A 14,488-nucleotide genomic window follows, 5' to 3' on the forward strand; every position below is an offset into this window, starting at 1 on the left:
TGTCCATTGAAGGCACCTTCTCTGAGGAGGAAGAGAGGGCCAGAAGGTTGGGGGGGGGGGGGGGGAAGAGGCCAGGTGTCCCAATGCAGCCTCCAGGGGAGTGATCATGTGGGAGGAGAGGCACAGGCAAAAGGGATGCAGGGCCAACAGGAAGTCCAAGGTGGAAGGGGCTGCAGAAGATGCCACTATCCTGCTGCCAGGGTTTACAGGCGGCGATGCAGCTACCTCAATATGTCTGAGATGCAACGCTGAAGGAGGCTCCAACTGTCAAGGGAGAGGGTGACCTCCATCTGTCAAAGGATCGGTCCTAAGGTCAGCTCCAAGTATGTGGGTAGACACCCCATGCCAGTGGCACTGAAGGTCACGGAGGTCCTCAGCTTCTATGTCTCCAGCTCTTTCCAGGGGTCAGTGGGGGATCTTTGTGGAGTCCACAGTTGCGTCAAGCTGGTGACAGATGCATTGACTTTTATTCACTACCATACAGACGAGGCCAGCTGGGCAGAGCAAGCCAAAGGCTTTGCAGTGATTGCTGGATTCCCCCTCATCCAGGGTGCTATCGACTGCACACATGTGGCATTGATGGTGCCAGTGGGTGAGCTGGGTGCCTTCGTCAACAGGAAGGGACACCACTCCATGAACGTGCAGATAGTGTGTGATCACAGGATGCAGATTCTGCAAGTCTGTCCAAGGTACCCTGGCAGCTCCCATGACACTTACATCCTGAGAGACTCCCAGGTGCCGAGCCTCTTCAGTGCTTCAGCTCAACTGGATGGATGGCTGCTGGGTGACAAGGGCTATCCCCTCAAAAGGTGGCTCATGACGTCTCTCCGTCTCCCAAGAACAGAGGCTGAGCAGCAGTACAGCAGGAGCCATGGGTCCACAAGGGCTGTGGTAGAGAGAGCCATAAGTCTTCTCAAGGTGCACTTCCATGCCTGGACTGTTCAGGGGGCGTACTCCAATCTCCACCCCAGATCGTATGTCACTGATAGTGGCTGCATGCTGCACTCTCCACGATCTGTCATTGGAAAGGGGGGAACGCAGTGGAGGAAGAAGATCTTCACACAGCTGCACAGGCAACAGATGATGGGTCTAGTAGTGAGTCCAAGGGCGAGCACGGTCAGGAGAACACTGAGGGCATAGACACTGACCTGGGCAACCTCCAGGGAGGCAGGAACACCTGGGATACTTTGATCCAATGCTCCTTTAGCTAGACTACTAAATAAAAACCACCACCACTTGCCAGGGCTGCAGGCTCCATACTCGATCCCTGACAGGAACATTTGCTTGGTCAACAACATGCATTATGTGCCATTTTTGTAAAGTTTAATGAGAAACAAATCAATCATAACATGGGTTACCCTGCACCTGCAGAACAAGTGAAGCACTCAGAGGCTTGTTGTACAAAAAACACATTTAATGAAATGGTGCCTGGCATACATTCTATAAATTAACATTGACAGGTGTTATCCATCACACCAATAAACAATGAACGTAAAAGTGGGGGAAACAAATATCACCCATGATTGGGCTGTGTTGAGATTAAGGCGCTTTAAGTTTGCCCTTGCGGGTGCTACGTCTAGGTTCTCCCCCCTCACTGGCACCAGCATTAGAGATAGCCTGCTCACTCTGCTGTCTTGCTGGCCTTGATGACTTTGATGGGTGTCCTCTGGCCTGTGGAGACTGTGCTGGCCCCACCTGGGAGGGAGGCATCTCCCCAGTCATCGCAGCCTCAATGGATGCCATAGTCACTGGCAGAGGGATGGAGGAGCTGCTGCCCTCATCCAGAGCGCCCTGAGAGGAGCCCGCAGAGACGACAGGCAGCTCATGCGCCAACGTGAGGTGGCTCTGGACCTCCCTGCTCACCATTGATGGACGTGCACCCAATTGGGATACTGGGTGACCAATCCATCTTCCATACTGACACTGACCAGATGAGGTCATTGCTGGTGTGAGGGCTTGCAGGTCCAAGTGCATCCCCAGGAACCCTTGATTCAGCTCTTGGAGGAGTCACTTCATGAGAGTCACCACTCTCTCCATGGAGGAGGCATTGCGCTCGGCCATGAGGGTCAATGCAGTGCGCACATTCCGCAAACACTCCTCCACCACAGAGACCATGGCATGCATTCCCTCCTGTATCTCCGCCAGATCCTCCTGCACACCATGCTGGATGTCCAGCATCTGCTGACTCATGGATGGCTCCAGAGGCAAGCATCTGCCACCAACTGAGCATTGTCCTGGTCCCCAGCACCCCTCTGACTGGGCACTCTTGCCTCCGCCTGCATCTCAAGTGAGTGTGAAGTGCCCTCACCAATGGGCACCGAGATAGTAGCCGGTGATCTAATGCCCACCAAGATGCTGGTATCTGCGCTGGTGTCTGCTTGGCAGAGAGGGTGTGATGCAGGTGCGTTGTGATGGGTGCTGTCCTCAGGGTTTAGGAGTGGGCCTTCAGGCTCCTCACCCTGAAGTTGGTGGTGAGCCTGAAAGGAAGAACAAGGATATATCATTAGTTGAAGTCATTACACCGTTACTATGCATGCCTGGCACCCGGATGAAACAGAGATATGCATCAGGGTGCCCTCGTCTTTCTATTATCCATGAGGATTCCAGGTTCAAGGCTTACATCAGTATAGAGACTACAGCAGAATGGTTGCATTTACAGACATTCTCACCTCAGTGCACTGCACTCTTACCCCCCCTGTGGCACCCCAACCTCACCACGGCCGGTTGACCTAGGTGCATGGCGGCTCTCCAGCTCCAGGGTCCCTTACTCATACTGTGTGTGGATGACTAGGTGGGGCAGTCCCTCACCAGTCCGTGACCTCTCTGCATTGTTATTGGATGTTTTCTCCTGAAAGGATAGAGGAGTATTGATTAGTTCACTCTGTACCTGCATTGCCATTGCAACCTGGCCACCCCTACTGAGGAACACCTCGCAGTGCTCATCCGATTCGTGACCGTGGAGCCACAAGGCACTTAGTCCAAGCAGCCTGGGCTCTCCCCCTTGCCTAGATGCTGCCTCATTGACATTTCCCACTCACATTCTAACACCTCTGAGGTCCACAGCAGGATGGGAAGCTCTTAACTGCTCTGCAAAGTGACCCATGCCAACATGGTACTCACCCTTCCCCATTGCAGGAGATCATTGAAGTGCTTCCGGCACTGGTCCCATGTGCGCCTCACCACATCGTGCCTGCTGACCCTGGATACCACCTCCTCCCAGGCCGTTTTGGTGAGGTGGGGGGGAAAGGGGTGGAGTCCTCCTCCTGTCCCTGGGGACAAGGATTTCGCTCCGTGCTGCCACCAATTCCAGAAGGACAGCGAGGCACTCATCAGAGAAACATGGGGCAGAATGCCCCGCCAACCTGCCCTCATACCTGCCGCGTCAGGGCCAAGATAGAAGAGTTCACATCGCAGCCCTGTTTCAAACAATTCTACCACCACCATGTAGAGCAAGTATATAAAATGTTACTACTGCTGATTTGATCAAGTACCAACATCATGCCTGAAGACGGAAGTCATCGATGTCAGAAACACGGGTCTTTTTCAAGACCGGCATTGACTGTTATATCTGCTAACATTGAAGGGTTCTCTGTAGCTAAACAAAACATCCTCGCTACATTATGCAATGAGTTGCAGCGTGATGTCCTCTGCCTGCAGGAGACACACAGAGGAACTGAGAATAACCGCCCAAAAATACTAGGAAAGTTCCTGGTTATTGAAAGACCTCATCGACAATATGGCAGTGCTGTATTTGTTAGAGCTGGTTCAGTTGTAGAATCCACTTCTAAAACAGAGGGGGACAACATCGAAATTCTAACTGTAGAGCTGTGCAAAGTAGTAGTGACCTCAGTGTACAAGCCACCTGGCACAGATTTCAGTTTCTCTAACCCTGTACCCAACCTGCACAGTAAACCACAGATCATCATTGGAAACTTTAATAGCCACAGTACCCAATGGGGGTACAAGGAGCCCAACAACGACGGAGAAGCAGTCGAAGAATGGATGGACGCTAACCAGCTTACTCTCATCCATGATCCTAAATTGCCAGCCTCCTTCCACAGTGTCCGCTGGGAGTGTAGTTATAACCCAGATCTTGCCATTGTCAGCAACGACATCACTGGGCTCTGCAAGAAGCTTGTCACAGACCCAGTACCACAGACACAACACTGTCCTATTGGCATCCAGGTAAATGCAGCAGTGTTACCAACTGTCGTACCATTCAAAAGGCGCTTCAACTTCAAGAAGGCCGATTGGAACGGGTTCACACGAGCACTTGACCGCAAGGTTAAACGCATTAAACCATTACCTAAGCGCTATAACCTGTTTGTAAAAGCTGTCCAGAAAACAGCCAGAAGGAAGATCCCCCAAGGTTGTAGAGCGCACTACATCTCTGGTCTCACCAAGGAGAATGCTGAGCTCTACTGGGAGTGTGTCTCAATGTTTGAATCTGACCCCTTCTCAGAGGAAACAATATCTACCGGTGAGAGGGTGATGTTAAGTATCTCTCAAGAGTGTCCAAATACCTGGACACCTTGATAGAGACAACATATCTTACAAAAAACAGCAAGAAGGCATGGTCTCTCATACGCAAACTTGGAGGCGATCCCAAGAAAGCTGCCCAACATCCAAATGTGTCTGCTAACCAAGTTGCACACCAGTTGCTCCTAAATGGAAAAATCAACAAGAAACAACCAAGACCACAACTAGATAGGAAGAAGTACAGCGATGACCCTGGCTTCACTGGACCATGCACTATGGAACAGCTGGAAACTGGTATATCTAGTCTAAAACACGGGAAAGCAGTTGGTCTTGACAATATAGCAACGGAGCAGATAAAGCATTTTGGACAGCAAGCAAAGAAATGGCTCCTACAATTGTTCAACCACCATCTGGCAAACCACAAGCTACCTAATATTTGGCAGACAGCACATGTAATAGCACTATTAAAGACCGGAAAAGATCCCTCAGATCCTAAGAGTTTTCAGCCAATTTCACTGCTTTGCCACACCAATAAGCTGTTTGAACGCCTGATACTCAATAGAATAGAACCAACTGTAGATGAGAAGATCATTCCAGAGCAAGCAGGTTTCCGCCCCGGCAAATCATCAACAAGCCAACTGCTCAACCTCACACAACATATCGAAGATGGTTTTGAGCAAGGGATGATAACAGGTGCTGTTTTTGTAGACCTGTCAGCAGCATACAATACAGTGAACCATAGACGTCTCCTCTGCAAGATCTTAGAGATGACAAAAGATATTCACTTAACAGAGTTGTTAGAAAGCATGCTTCAGAATCGCCAGTTCTATGTTGAACTAGGTGGTAATCGCAGCAGGTAGCGTATTCAGAAGAATGGTCTTCCTCAGGGAAGCGTGCTTGCACCGATGCTGTACAACATCTACACGAATGACCAACCTATAGACGGTGTCACACGCCATTTTATATACGCTGATGACTTATATGTCACTGCCCAAAGCACCGATTTTAACACCATGGAGAAAACGCTTTCTGAGGCCTTGGAAGGACTAACATGCTACTATGAAAAAAACCACCTTCGCACAAACCCATCAAAAAAGCAGGTTTGTGCATTCCACCTCAGAAACCGTGAAGCTAAATGCCAGCTTAAAGTAACTTGGTGTGGAGTAACACTGATGCATTGCAAGCACCCTATCTACATAGGAGTCACCCTTGACAGATGCCTCACCTTCAAGAACCACATCGAAAAGACAAAGGCAAAAGTGAGCGCACAAAACAACATCCTGAATAAGCTCACTAACACAACAGGGGGAGCAAGCTTTAAAACATTGCGAGCCAGTGCACTTGCTCTTTGCTATTCCACTGCCGAATACGCCTGCCCTGCAGGGGAAAGATCTACTTATGCTAAGATGACGGACGCCGTTCTGAATGCAAGCTGCCGACTTATCACAGGTTGTTTAAAACCAACAAACACCAATAGCCTAAATATCCTGGTGGGTATCGCTCCCCCTGATATAAGAAGAACGGTAGCCAGCAAGAAAGAGCAACTCCGTCAAACATCAGATGAGAGGCACCCTCTACATGGTCATACACCTACACCCAGCCACCTAAAGTCAAGGAAGAGCTTCATGAACAGTGTTGTTCCATTACAATCAACCCCATCTGAAGCCCGCATTTGTGGAAAGACCAGCTCGCCAGTCTCGAACAACCCCCAGTGATAAAAATTCTACCAGATGAAAGCCTTCCCCCAGGAGCTAATTGCAACTGGGCAACCTAGAAGTGCCTTAACAGACTTAGGACTGGTGTAGGTTCAAAGGTGTCACTAAGCAAATGGGAATATACAACCTGCCCGACAACTTGTGAATGTGGAACTGAGCCACAGACTATGCAACATCTCCTGCAATGTCTATCGCTAGAGGAACCCTGCATTGTTGCAGATCTTGCCAAATTCAACAACAAGGCACAAAAATGTGTCCAGTTCTGATTGGGCTATGTATAGACTATCTGTGGACACGATAAGAAGAACCCGCTGCATCTACCCGCAGCGCTGTCCATCACGAGTTCAACATCCTTCGCTGCCAGCCTTCCAAGGGCTGCTGCCGCCACATTTGAATCAGCCACCGGGTCTCCATGGACCTGGTGGACATTGAGTACCCACACCGCCTGCCCCCTCATGCTCATTCCATAGCCGTGTCTTAGGCTGGGTGGGCCTTAATTGGCCCGCCCGCGTCAAATCGCAGTGCAGAGCTGATTGCGGGCTGCACTCGTGTTGCCGACCGCTCCCGCCTGCCTCTGCTGAGCACCCCACCAAGGGCATAATCCTGCCCATTGATGAAATTGGCCTCCATATGTGTTTACAATATGACAAAAAATGATGTAACCACATGCATCTGTGTTTACAAAAAGAGCTTTTGCCTTGCAAGATTGGGTTGTGAGATAACACCGTTCCTTCCATCAAAAATAACATCAATCACACAAATTCTTAGGATTCTATTAAGGCTCGTAAAGACAAAGTGGAAATATATTTCAAATGTAGCGCTTTGGTCATGCCACCAGCCTATTGTAATCATATCAGCTGGTGAGAAAGGGCTGTCACCTGCCAAAGAATTATTGTTCTATGGAGTCAGGCATTCATATGGCCACTCCCTATCTGAACCCTGTACATGGTAAAATGAAATGTATTATGAAGGTTCCCACTAGTCATGAACTAATTAGGCAGTTTATTGTGTATCTGCATTGTTCTACTTCAGCTACTAAAAGTTTTTAAAATAAGAACAGGAAGCCTGCAAAGACTTGCCAGACTAAAACACAACACTTTTGCCAGCAAAGCTCTTACTCAATTTAAATCATAAACACAGCTTGTAGTTATTGTTTACACGAATTCTTCAAGAAGAAGAACTGCAACAATCATGTTTATCTTGGAGATATTTTTGTAACACTTTTCACTGTTTGTTCAATAAATTTAGACTGACTACCCAAGCAAATTAAGCATGAAAGGTAAAATGGTTGCTCTAATAATATTTATCCTTCAGCAGCGAGGGCTTATTTCTGCAACTATACTTTATGTTTGGAGCTCACTTTTATAATTGGAAAAATATATTTTGCTAACAAATAAACATTTCTTTAAAAGGTAAAATTATAATTGCCAACATTTATGGGTAATGAGTTCACATAACATTCCTTTGTTATATTGGTGGAGGGGGTTAATGTTCAAAATAATTTGGGTAATCCCTCAAAATGCACTGAGGTGTTTTCTTATGTGTGGGGTACAATATGAGTTGTTATTGTTTAAGACGTGTATAAAATTCCATTGCTATTTGCTTTAAACAGTTTAATCATGGTGTTAAGGGAACACCCAAGGGAATCATATGTACATTTTTTTAACCAAAATAAATTAATCCGCTTGGTTTTCAATAAGCAAAAAAAAACACAACTATGCCTTCCTGGATCATTAACATCTGGCAAGGATGCATTGTCAAATGCTTTTATCTGCATTAGTACATGATCTTCTCTCTTCCAGTTTGTGACTCCCTTTCTAATCCCGTGAACCGCAAAGCATTCATAAAGGCAATTTCTATACATATGGCTTGGAACTGTATGATGAACCTTTTTAGCCATTAACTTCCAATGAGGTTCTCCCAGTCTCCAACCATAGCTTCAGGGGGAGATCGGTGGAGCAGCGTAGAAAAACAGTGTTAGTGGCCAGTTGTATCCATTAATGCTATTTCCCTGAGGACTCTGTCAATCACCCTCTGAAGTTAAGGCTGGAGATTGGAAGACACCACTATCACCCAATGGAATGTCAAGGCAACTGGCTCTTTCTTCAAAACGTGAAACAAGTTTGCATCAATAGTGCTGTTCACAAGCACATTCTATGAAAACAATTCAATCAAAACAGTTTTTCTATTTCAATTTGGTGGAGAAATGAAAGCTTGTGCTCATTTCAAGTTTTGAATTGAAATATTGATTTCCTTTGCAATGCACTGAAGGTAAGGTTAAAATCAAATTATTTGAAGTAAAGTGTTTTTCAACAGAGCTGTGTGAAGCTAGATAAATCCTATAGTGTTTTCTTATTGATTTGATTATACAATGATAATCCCTATTTATCAGGAGAGTACAAGAAGCTTTGTATTTTGTCTTTACAGGTTTCATGACAAGTGTCTCTGTTTAATCTATGTTTAGAAAAATAAGAGTTTGGGTAACATGAAGGATCAAGATACAGTTGTAGTTCTTCTTCTTGAATAATCTGACCCTTCAGTGCTCCTTAGATGGTTTGATCTGTTTGAGCCTTATGAAAGATTAAAGGCCATTACATCTTTATGAAAACTGAAGCACATGTGTGTCGAATTTGTCAAGTGTCATTTCAAACCCATCTGGCATGAAGAGAGGAGAAGTTGCTAGTGACAGATGAATAGTTTGTATTTCCACAACCTTGTGATAAGCCCATTAGCAATCATGAGAACGTTCATGAGACACTTAAAAAAGACCAGCATTCATCCTTCACGAGGGCAGATGTTTTTATTTTACAAATTTCAATTTTTGAGAGGAAGTAGGAAATCAACAGAAGAAAATTAAACACATTTTATTGTGAGCATGCTGTGTATGGACGGAATTGTCCGTGCTCCTTGGCATCAGGTGTGTTCGGTAGTGCGAGCGGACAATGTGGCGAGAAGGCCAGAAATCGGTTTTACGACGTCGTGAAACCAGTTTGCGATCGTCTGCTCCGCAGCTGCATTTCCTGCCACCAGACATTGGGAACCTTATTGTTGTACATCTTTAATACATCATTATAAGCTCAGCCCGCCAGAATTATCTCCACACACCCCCCCCCTCCCCCAAAATGGATTGTCCGCCCACATCGGCGTGATTGCATGCCAATGTGTTTCACAACATCATAAAAAAGGCGCACGCATGGTGGGCTGCACATTCAGGGGAACTCGGAGGTGAGTACATAGTAACGTTGCGGAACGCTCGTCCTGGTTGCCTGCTGGACTTCAAGGTTGAGGTGTGTTTTTTTGGGGGGTGGGTGGGAAGGGGGCAAGGGCTGCCTTGCGGTTGAGGTGCACTTGGTGGGAGGTGGGGAGGCAAGGGCTACCCTACGGTTGAAGGTAACGCATAAGCACATGTTGGGGCGGGGGGGGGGGGGGGGGGGGGGGGGGGGGGGGGGGGGGGGGGGGGGGGGGTGGTTGGGGGGTGCAAGGGAAGCAGCCACGCATTAGGGAAAACTTGTATAAAGTAACCATTCCACTGTAGCTGAAACAGTTCAGGTGCAGCCACATTGATATGATTGAAGGGGCCTCTAGCTTCTCTGGCCATTCAAGCAATGCAGAGGCATAGAAGTGCCACTGCGTGCTCCAGAACTTTACACCCCTCAGGCACAGACTGCAAACTAATGAGCATTTTAGTGGACTGCAGAACAGTTGGATGACTGGGCACGATGTACAACCTCCTTGCTAAAGCTGGCCATGGGGCAGTCACTGGTGGGGGTGCTCACAGCCCCTTGCAATATCTTCTTTCAGGTTTGGACCAGTCTCCCCCATGGTTCAAGCTAACAATGCAGCCTTGCAGTGCGGGTTGGGGGAATGCCTGCGCCTGAGCTGAGAGCACAGCATGAAGGCCAGTGGACAAAGCTGCTGCCAATCGGTCGCGTGGAGTAGGGTGAAGGTAAGTGGGGTCTCAGGCAGCCATGCAGCTCACTAATCTCTGGCCATCCAAGTGGTGGCCATCACTCTCTGGGATGTGTTAAGGGGCCTTCAGACTTAATCAAGACAGGTTCTTAATACACCCACGCTAACTCACGTGTCTCTCTCTTTCATCCTGCAGGAGAAGTACATCAGGATCATGGAACCTGGTGAACTAGCTGTATGCCTTGCGGCTTATAGAGAACGAAGACGACTGAGAGGTGAGTGACTGAGATGCCTAGCTGCGCAGAGGAAGGAGTAGCACTCTCTGGAAAGAGTGGCAGCTAAGGCTCCCGCACATGCTGTCGAAGAGCCACAGAGAGCCGTTGCTGGTCGGTGCCTAGCTAGAGCCAGGATCTATAGATGCCACTTTTGATTCCTGTGATGACCAAGAACCAGTGTCATAGAAGACTGTGCATGTCTGGGGAACTGGTCAGTCATATCTGCCGGTTACTGCAAGATTTGGTGCCACGGGGACATGGAGGGCGTCCACTGCCAGTGGCTGAGAAAATGACCGCCAGGAGGCAAGAGCGATTGGATTTGAACAGATCTCTGGATTTCCCACAATAGCAGGGTCCCACATTGACTGCACTCACGTAGTGCTCAGATCTCTGTTGCAACATGCGGTCAACTATGTCAACTGCAAGTGATTCCATTCGCTGAATGTGCAGCTGGTGTGCGACCACCACAAATGCAAGTCTATGCGTGGTTTCCAGGGAGTGTCCACTACTCCTACATACAGTTGGTCACAGATCCCTGACGTCTTCCAGGCTCCAGAGAAGCTGCAGGGCTGGCTCCTCAGTGACAAGGACTACTTGCAGACAACGTGGTTGATGACACCCATGCGGCAGCCTCAGACTGCAGCTGGGAGAAGGTATAACAAAGGTACAACTCCCACCTTGGTGGAGCAGACTATCAGGATGCTAAAAATGAGGCTCTGGTGGACCAGTCTGGTGGATACCTGCAATATAGTCCACAGAGGGTGACACACATCATCATTGTCTGCTGCGCCCTTTACAACCTGGTGCTCCAAGGGGGAGAGGAGCTGGCTGAGGAGGAGCTGGAGGTCTCCGCTAATGAGCAGGCCTTTGAAGGCGACAATGACGGGGATGAGGCCCTCGCACTGGCCAGATGAGGTAGGAGCACTCAGGCGGCCCTCATAGCTTCTAGATTTGTGGAGTATGATGACGACATGCAGTGAGGAGACACCATAGATCCTCACTTTGCATCTGTGAACGTTTGACTCCAGTCTGGTTTATGGCAGCGCACATACCCTCTATGATAAAGCTTCTGTTGTGGAGACGCGGTGGAAGCGCTAATAGTCACTCGATTGCAGGAGGATGATGATGACATGCAGTGAGGACGCTCCATAGATCTTCACATAGCCTCTGAGAATGTCTGACTCCTGTCTGGCCAAGGGCAGCTCACTTGTGCTCTGTGGTCAGGGTCACATCATAGAGACACAGCCATGAAACTTTAGAAGCATCTGTTCCTTTGTCAGTCTTCAGTACCTGACCCCTTCAGGAGCACAGCATCACTGGTCACAGATGCTGAAGAGATGGGAGCCAGCCCCACCATAAAGGTGCTGAGAGTGCACAGAGAGATTGATGGAACTCTGGGACGCCTGCCCACAACATTCTGGCAGCAATGACAAGCACCATCGAGGTGCAGGCATCAGTAATCTGTTCAGGGAGTGTGAGGCCGGACCATCTCTTTGGTCTGAAGGCTGCACAAAGCACAGGGAAGAGGTCATGGATGAGACACCTGTCTTTACCTTGTGCAGGGGCCAAGGTTTCATATCTGAGTAACACGAATACTGCTCATCAGAACAAGGAGCCATATACAGGGAGGCATTCTTGGGAATTTATTGACAACAGTGAACTTTATGTACTAGTCATACACACTCATTCCCAGGCTGTGCAACTATATCTTCTTAACTTTCCTAACCCTGCCGCTCCCCGGCCATCTACAGTGGAGGTGGAGGCAGCCTGCTGACCTTTACACCCTGTCTGTGATGACCTTGGCGGGCGTCCTCTGGAAGCCAAGACCTAGAGGGCCCTGGCCTGATTTCGGGATCCTGCTATGTGGCAGTGGCACCCACTTCGGCCTGTGGAGTTGCAGCCGCTGGGGTCACAGGAAGAGGGGATTTGGATGGGCTGCACGCTCTCGGTGTCACTTGGAGATGGTCCGGGGTGGGGGGGGGGGGTTACACCTGCTGATCCACCTCCCTATGGGTGTCCAAGGGCTCCTGGCTGACTCCTTGAGGAGAAGGGATAGCTGGTGTGAGATCAAGCTGCCCCACACCCCACTCGCGTTAGCACTATTGGGGGCCAACTATGGCGTCAGCGATTGAGTTGAGCCCGCGCACGAGCAACATCCTGGACCAAGGTCTCCATGGCAGCCACCATCCTACCAGCGCTGACCTCGATGAATTGGCATGCCTGCACTAACACCTCAGCCTGCAGGTGGATGGGCTCCTCCATCGTGCCTTGCAATCTGAGGACTGCAGCGGACATCGCTTCCTGATGTTCCTGAGCTTGCCTTTGCAGCTCCAGCAACTGTGACACAACCAAGTGCAGAGGCTCATCATGTGACTTGGACTCTGCAAATTTCTGGCCTCCAGCAGTCATCCAAGTGCCGGACACCTGCTGTGGATCAGACAGCGCGATGTGCTCGCCAGATTATGATACCAAGGCTACTGTAAAGTTCGGTCCCACTGATGTGTGTGAGCGCTGTGATGGGTCTTCAGGGAGGTTGCCTTTAGATTCCTCTTCAGAAGTTTCTTTGGGGCTTGACTGGAGGCCCTGGATCATGGACTCTGTCAGCTGTTTCCCAGATGTGCCTGTGGAAGCAAGGGCAGATAATAATGCAGTGGCCTGTGAAATAGGACACATCAGTCACATCATTGTTCTCTGATAGATGTTCCACTGCTGGATCCTGACTTGGTAGAGCACCGCCGATCTCAACATCAGAACAAGAATGGTCCAGATCCTTGCAGCCAGCTGGATGGCTCTGTTTGCAAAGTTCGTGTGGACCTTGATTTCAGGTATTCGTCAACCGGTCTGCGATTTCACCCTTTTGTTATGTGCCAGCTTGTCCTGCGCTCTTGGGAACAGCTCCCAGAATCTCAGACTCCTATTCGACTTCTTCATAAAAACAAATTTAATAATCCAGAGCCCGTCATTGTAACTTCCTTCTTCATGATTTTCAATAACTTATTTAATGAGTATAATTCTGATTAGAAAGCCAAATGTACCAGGCTCACAGAAGTTATTCCATCTGGATAGAATTAACATAAACTGCATACAGTGATATGTTTTATTCCAGCAAGCCAATTCTCTGAAGTATTCTTAAGCTTAGCTCTGTTTTCAGAAGTTAAAAAAGAAGTACCATGAGCTTTCAAATAACTGCTTTTCACAAACAACATGAATATTTTGTACCTTTAGAGTGACAAAATCTTAGAAGACAGTGCTATTTTAAACGAAGCTCCACCATTTCACAGAAATGTAAATATACAGCAGGGGTTAACTATTTCCAAAAAGGGTATTGCGGGGTACTAGAAGATCATGCTTGATTGTGGGAAGCTTGATATTATGTGGCATGGAGACTTGAGGCTTACTCTGCACCAAACCTAGCTGGACTACATCAAGCATCTTGGGACTCACTTAGCTCTCCAGATGGCCTTGGAGTAGAGGATGGTTTTAAGAGAGGAAAAGTAACCAGCTGTTTCTTTTCTCCACTTCCAACCATCTTCTTAAACTTTTAGCCCTCCGAGCTCATTTCCAAAAAGCGCCAGAGGCTCAAAGATTCTTTATTACCAAGAATGTTGAAAACATCCATTGAGCAACCTCCAATACTTCCTTCCTCTTGCCAAATAAACTTAAATTCCCCCTAGAATCTCGTTAACTGTAGCTGTGAATGTGGGTCTCTCTCTCTCTCTAACTTCTGACTAATCACCCTCGATGCCCTCTCTGAGCTCACCCACCCAGGAGACCCACCTCTGGCTCGCTAGATGTAATTTCCATTAAACCGCAGACCACCCAATTTCTTTCCTTGATCCCTGTACTAGCTGACATTGTAGATGCTTCCCTTTGCAGCTGGTACAGTCCAGTCCCTTTGGCCTAGCATTGATCGGTATTGCTTCCATCATATATTTCCATAAATTCACCTCCCTAAACCTTTTCTATTTCTCCATTTTCCCCTCTTTCTTTAAGTCCCTATTGTAAGAGCCCCTATTTGTCTATGTTCTTGGTGAACCTTCCTAAAATCTCCATCTTCGGTTCAGTATTTGTTTTTTGGTTACTCCTAAAAAAATCCACATGTACATCATT

The 14,488-nt window shown here is 48.1% G+C and overlaps 1 protein-coding gene across 3 annotated transcripts in view; it reads right to left on the bottom strand.

Annotated features, from left to right (window-relative positions):
• Positions 1-14,488, bottom strand: part of thsd7aa (thrombospondin, type I, domain containing 7Aa) — a 537,669-nt gene that overhangs the window by 138,070 nt on the left and 385,111 nt on the right. The window lies entirely within an intron of this gene.

The sequence above is a fragment of the Carcharodon carcharias genome, chromosome 3 (genome assembly GCF_017639515.1).
Source record: "Carcharodon carcharias isolate sCarCar2 chromosome 3, sCarCar2.pri, whole genome shotgun sequence".
Lineage (NCBI taxonomy): Eukaryota > Metazoa > Chordata > Chondrichthyes > Lamniformes > Lamnidae > Carcharodon > Carcharodon carcharias.